Raw genomic sequence first — 5,105 nt, 5'->3', positions numbered from 1 at the left:
CTGTCCCTCAGCTCTTCAGCTCAAGGCTAGCACTCTACCACTTGAGCCACAGCGCCACTTCTGGTTTTCTGAGTGTTTTATTGAAGATAAGAGTCTCAGGGACTTGCCCTGGGCTGGCTTTGAACTGCGATCCTCAGATCTCAGCCTTTGGAGTAGCTAGGATTAAAGGGGTGAGCCACCAGCGGCCCGCAGAACTGCATTTTAAACTCAATAACACCAACTTTTGCATCCATTCCAAAGTCTGATTTCTCAGTTTCTGACAACAGGGAGTAGGAACTTTCTTTTTAATCCATTAAAATTCCAACAGGGAGCTAGGTGTTGGAGGCTCATACTTGTCATTTTAGCTACTCAAGAGGCTGTGATCTGAGGATCGCAGTTCAAAGCCATCCTAGGCAGGAAAGTCTGTGAAACTCTTATCTCCAGTCAGAAGTGGTAGAACACCAGCCTTGAGCAAAAAGGCTGAGGGACAGCACCCCAAACCCTGACTTCAAGCCTATGTATTGGCACAAAAAAATTAACTTATTCCAACAGGGGATATAGAAGTCTTTCATAGAGAATTGCCACCTCTAGGATTGAGCTCAGCTTTAATCAGCCTGCAAGGGCCATCTCCATTGTTTTCCATTTTTCTAGTTTAGTGATTCATAAAGTTGGAAATAGGCTAGTTTACCTGTACTCTCCCCAGCACCAAGCTACTAGGTTCTATGGGGGATTTCTTTTGAGAAACCATGCCCCTTTTATTTATTTGTTTGGTCAGTCATGGGGCTTGAACTCTGGGCTTGGGTGCTTTCCCTTAGCTCTTCAGCTCAAGGCCAGCACTCTACCAAGTTAGCCACAGCACCACTTCCGATTTTCTGGTGGTTCATTGGAGATGAGTTTCACCAACTTTCCTGCCCAGGCTGGCTTTGAACCGAGATCCTCAGATCTCAGCCTCCTGAGTAGCTAGAATTACAGGCGTGAGCCACTGGCACCTGGCTGACCCTTTTATTTTGATATCACAGTTCCTGATAAAAAAAAGCCCTTTGTCTGAATTTTCTTAATCATCATCTTCCCCTTTGCCTAGAAACAACCCACTCTTCTTTCAAACCAGTTTAACCATCTCTGTGAAACCTGCAGCTCCCTAAGTAGTCATTTCCTTCTGGGCTGTACATCACATGGTTTCTACTCTAGTTTAAACCTTTCTCCTGCAGTTCACATTCACGTCCTCTCCCTCCTATTCCCTGGAGGCAAGCTGCATGCTTACGGATGGTTGCAGTTCCAGGGTGTGGCAGATGAAGGTGTTCAAGAAAAGTTTGTGAATGAATCAACAAATTCTTTCCCTTTATACCTGAGAAAAAATGAGATCCAGGATAAACAAGTCTTTAAGCTAGGACTGCCTATGCTAAAACTGTGTAAACATAAGTTAACTTCTTCTTTTGAAGCCTATTTCAATACAAGCAAGTGAATTTGACTCCTCAGATGAAGAGCCTGGTGAAGATGAACAGACTCCAATTCAGATTTCTTGGTATGTAAGCACTTATAATCTCTCTTTCTCTCTCTTTATGCCAGTCCATCCTGAGCTTCTTGTTTTGCTCAAGGCTAGCATTCTTATCACTTGAGCCACAAAGCCACTTCTGGCTTTTTCTGTTTATGTCTTTTAAGACAAAAGAAATAGTGTGCCAGGTGCCCCTGGCGCACACCTGTAATCCTAGCTACTCGGGAGGCTGAGATCTGAGGATCTTGGTTCAAAGCCAGTGCAAGCAGGAAAATCCATGAGAATCTTATCTCCAATAAACCACTCAGAAAATCGGAAATGGCACTGTGGCTCAAGTGGTAGAGCACTTGCCTTGAGCTGAAGAGCTGAGGGACAGCGCCTAGACCCAGAGTTCAAGCCCCATGACCGACAAAAAAAGAAAAGAAATAGCCTATCATTTATCATTGTTAATTCTAGATAATGCTTGGAATTATATGTCATAGAACTGCATCTGTTGGCAGACTATTTAAGATAAAATCCACATTGGGCTGGGAATGTGGCTTAGTGGTAGAGTGCTTGCCTAGCAGGCATGAAACCTTGGGTTCCATTCCTCAGTACCACATAAACAGAAAAAGCCGGAAGTGGTGCTGTGGCTCAAGTGGTAAGAGTGCTAGCCTTGAACAACAACAAAAAAGCTCGGGACAGTACCCAAAACTTGAGTTCAATCCCCAGAACTAGCAAAAAAACAAAAACAAAAATAAAGCACATTGATAATTATATCAATCAAGTGCATATAATTAATCAAGTGCATCTATAGAAAATCAACTACTAAGTCATATCCAATGGCTTATGGTTTTGTCAGATTCTCTGGAACTCGCAGTCAAATATTTCTCTCCTCAGGAAAGCACTGTCCCCTACTGGAAGGGAAAAGGAGTACTGAGTATCAGTCTCTAATGTTCCTTTATTTTGTCATCGAAGTATAATTACTTTTCTTTTTCTCCTTGAAGCCACCATTATTTTCCCTCCAGTTATGGGGCTTGAACTCAGGGCCTGGGTGCTGTACCTGAGCTCTTCCACTCAAGGGTAGCACTCTGCCACCTTGAGCCACAGCTCCACTTCCAGTTTTCTGGTGCTGAATTGGAGATGAGAGTCTCATGGACTTTCCCGCCCTGTCTTTGAACCATAATCCTCCAATCTAAGCCTTCTGAATAGCTAGGATTACAGGCGTCTGCCACCAGTGCCTGGCTTGATGCCACCTTTTAAGCTCAGAAACCCAACTAATTTTGATGGCAGATGGTAGTTAAATGATGTCTCTTGTTTTCCTCTAAATTCATCTGCTGACTTGCCAACAAGGTGAGCCTCTGTCCCTGAAATCTGCAAACTGGGATTGTGATTTCTTGGAATTATGTCATTAGATCAAAATCAATGACAAGAAATGGGTGGCCTATGTTTTTCATGATATAAAATTATCTGCTAAGGGCTGGGAATGAGGCTTAGTGGGAGAGTGTTTGCCTAACATGCATGAAGCCCAGGATTCCATTCCTTACTACCACAGAAAAAGCCAAAAGTAGCACTGTGGCTCCAGTGGCAGGGTGCTAGTCTTGAGCAAAAGAAGCTCCGGGACAGTGCCCTGGCCCTGAGTTCAAGCCCCACAACCAACCAAAAAATTATCTGCTAAGGTACTGATACAAAAAAATCTTAAAATAGTAATGTAAAAATGAACATTAAGGATGGAATTGTCAGATGGACATTTTTAACTCATTGACCTAAGATTACTGTGAACATCCTAACTTGAAATCTGAAATACTCTTAAAATTCATGTAGGCACTCAAAAGGTTATAGATTTTAGAGCATTTTGGATTTTGGATACTCAGATTAGGGAGGCTCAACTGGTAAATTCTATGGAAATATTCCAAAATTTAAAACCTCTGAAATCTGAGATTACATGTGGTCCTGGAGCTTTTCAGAAAAGTTACTCAGCCTGCAAAACACACTGGCTCAGGGTACAAAATACCAGAGGGTAACTTAGGTACACTGGATACTACTAGCAGTCCAGGCATTGCTGTCCTTAAGGTGAATTTAAATTAACCTGCCATTTTAATCAAGTAAGTCCCTGTTTGAAAACTTCCAGCCTTTCTAGGCTATTTTATGCCTCACCTTTTGATATTAACTCTGTATTTTTGTTTTGTGGCTTCTATAAAACTTGCATTTAAAACATGCCTATCCAATGGCAAGCCCTCATATGTATTAAGTTGAATTTCCATTTATGACTTTTAAAAAACGGAACTGAACTTGATAAACTTTTCTTTTCAGGCTACCTCTATCACAAATAAATTGTTCTCAGTTTCTCGGTTTATGTGCTCTTCCAGGTAAGTAACACTACATTTGGCTTCCTATTAATGTACTTAGGATAGTTTGGAGGGGTTTTTTGTTTTTTTGTTTTTTGGGGGTTTTTTTGCTAGCTACCACATCACCAAGCAATAAGAGACTGTCATAGACCAGCACTGGGCAGTGATTTTTAGAAGCCTTCATGGTAGGTTATAGACAAAGGATCATAGATCCACTTTTCTGCCCTTCCATATCTGTAGTATTCAGAGCTCTACATTTCTAATTTCTTAGTATCCTCATATTAATAGAACGTAAACTCTGGAGTATGGATGAGGCTGAGGATTCCAACCAGTAACAGAATAAAGAAATTTAGATCAGGAACTGCTTCAGCTGCAATCTATGAATCCCTATTTAAGAATCTAAGAAGCAGGGCACTGATGGCATATACCTGTAATCCTATTTAGTCAGGAGGCTGAGATCTAAGGATCGAGGTTCATAGCCAGCCTGGGTAGAAAAGTCCCTGGAAGACTGTCTCCAATTAGCCACTCAAAAACTGGAAGTGGAGCTGTGGTCAATTGGTAGAGCACAAGCCTTGAGCACAAAGAGACTCAGGGACAGGGTCCGGCTTCTGAGTTCAAACCCTACAACCAGGAAAAAAAAAAAGGTAGTAAGTTAAAATTAAATCCAAAACTGGAATTGGAATATACAAATGATCATATGGAATGATTTTCTAAAATAACTATTTGCATTTATATGACCAAAAACTGACTTTTTTTGCTTGCCTTATTACTGCTTATAGGTTGTAAATTTAAAGATGTTAGAAGAAATGTTCACAAAGACACAGGTAAGTGAAATATGACACAACCTTACTAATATTTTAAAGCTAAAAACCTTGTCGAAAGGAATGACTTGTGTTCCTTCTCAAGCAAAGTAAGTATTCAGTATTTTGTGACATTTTTAAGCTATCAACTTATTGTAACATATGAAGAGGTATCTGTGAAGGTCAGAGAACTGATCATGTATCTATACGCAACTTTGCTTTTCACTAACTATTGTAGTTATGTGAAGAAACTGTATTTGAGGTTAGAATGTGTAAGTTAGAGGTAGAAAAAAAAATTTTTTTTTCGTTCATAGGGCTTAACTATGGGCCTGAACGCTGTCCCTCAGTTCTCAACTCAAGGCTAGTGCTCAACCACTTGAGCTACAGCGCCACTTGCGGTTTTCTGGTGGTTTATTGGAGATAAGAGTTTCACGGATTTTCCTGCCCAGGCTGGCTTTGAAATGAGATCCTCAGATCTCAGCCTCCTGAGTAGCTAGGATTATAGGC

General features: G+C 41.0%; 1 long non-coding RNA gene across 1 annotated transcript; it reads left to right on the top strand.

Annotated features, from left to right (window-relative positions):
- The first annotated feature begins 1,419 nt into the window (after positions 1 to 1,419).
- Positions 1,420 to 4,636, top strand: LOC106002464. Its single transcript, XR_001175930.1, has 3 exons — positions 1,420 to 1,501; positions 3,764 to 3,819; positions 4,578 to 4,636. It is a non-coding gene; the product is annotated as an uncharacterized LOC106002464 (long non-coding RNA).
- Positions 4,637 to 5,105: the final 469 nt, after the last annotated feature.

The sequence above is a fragment of the Dipodomys ordii genome, unplaced genomic scaffold, assembly GCF_000151885.1.
Source record: "Dipodomys ordii isolate 6190 unplaced genomic scaffold, Dord_2.0 Scaffold11235, whole genome shotgun sequence".
In the NCBI taxonomy this organism is placed as follows: domain Eukaryota; kingdom Metazoa; phylum Chordata; class Mammalia; order Rodentia; family Heteromyidae; genus Dipodomys; species Dipodomys ordii.
This window is presented reverse-complemented; position numbering and strand designations above follow the sequence as displayed.